Here is a 1,399-nt window from a genome sequence, read left to right on the forward strand (position 1 = left end):
TAAATGGCAAAAATGCAGTTTGGTCTTTCATTTTCAATTTGTTGTAAAATCTCCAAAACTCAAACAAATCGCTCAATTTTTTTTAGAATGAAGCTAGAACTGTCAGCTGTCAAATGACATAGCAATAACATTGATGCGAATGACTCTAGTACTTCCAAAAATGAACTAGTGCCATCTGTTGCAAACATGCATCATGACTTTTCTGACAACTCAATACCTGTCCTCTGATGTAAATTTTTGTGCATAGCTTTGTTTTACATATGAATTTCAATGAGATGTTTATAAAGAAGTGACATTGACCCCTGCCATATTTTATGCTATTGCTCTTCCCAGTCTCTTGTCTATCTTTCCATTTTATTTTTTCTTTTGCTATTGTACTTTGTGAGATGTTTAATGTTAAGTAGTCAAATTTCAGGTTTTCCCTTGTGAAACCAAGCAAGTTAGCACACTACCAGAATGTCTTGTGCCTGCATGTCACAAGTTCATTCCGGTCTCAGATCAAGTTTTATTTTCTTTTAATTTCACATTTAACTCTTCATCTGGAATATATTTTGGTATATGCTGTAAGATGTTATGTGACTTATCTATTGCTGCATAACAAACCACCCATAACTTTGTGGTGTGTCCATACACAGAGACACAAGGGTGTAGAAACAGGGAGAATGAATTTTGTGGGAGCCATTGCTATAACAATCTACCACTACTTGTATCAAAATTGGTATTCCATTATCCATCATAATTTTCTACATAATGCTTATTTTGGCTAATTGACTCATGATAACTTTTATTACATTTTTATAAGTATACAGTATTTCTGGGCTTTTTGTTCTCTTCAATTAAAATACATGTCTATTTGGGGGTCAGTACCATGTTATTTTAATTATTATTGCTTTTAATATGTTTTAATATTTGGCCATTAGGGTTCACCATTGCAGCACACTTGTTTTTTCACAAAAATTTTTGATAATTTCACCTGGTACTTTTTTGACTGAATTTTATAATAATTTTTTCAAGTTATAAGAAAACAACACTATTTAGATTTTAATGGGATTATACAACATCTATTAATAAATCTGGGCAAAGCTGACATCTTTATCATATTTAGTCTCTCATCCAGGAATATTGAAGTTTCTCATTTATAATATTTGTGGTTCATTTTTAAAAATTTGTCAGTCACTCTTTAAAGTCAGAGATATCTAAATTAAGCTACTTCCTTTTTTATAATTTATTTTTTTATTGTTACTTTCAGGTGTACAGAACAATACAATAGTTACCCTTTTCACCCTCACCAGGTAACAACCCCCCTCCCCCCATCTATTGCCCTCCCACCCCCGATATCATGCTTATCTATTACAATTCCATTGAATCCGTTCCCGCTCTCTACTCCATGTCCCGAGAC

Source organism: Hipposideros armiger, unplaced genomic scaffold (assembly GCF_001890085.2).
Source record: "Hipposideros armiger isolate ML-2016 unplaced genomic scaffold, ASM189008v1 scaffold_84, whole genome shotgun sequence".
Lineage (NCBI taxonomy): Eukaryota > Metazoa > Chordata > Mammalia > Chiroptera > Hipposideridae > Hipposideros > Hipposideros armiger.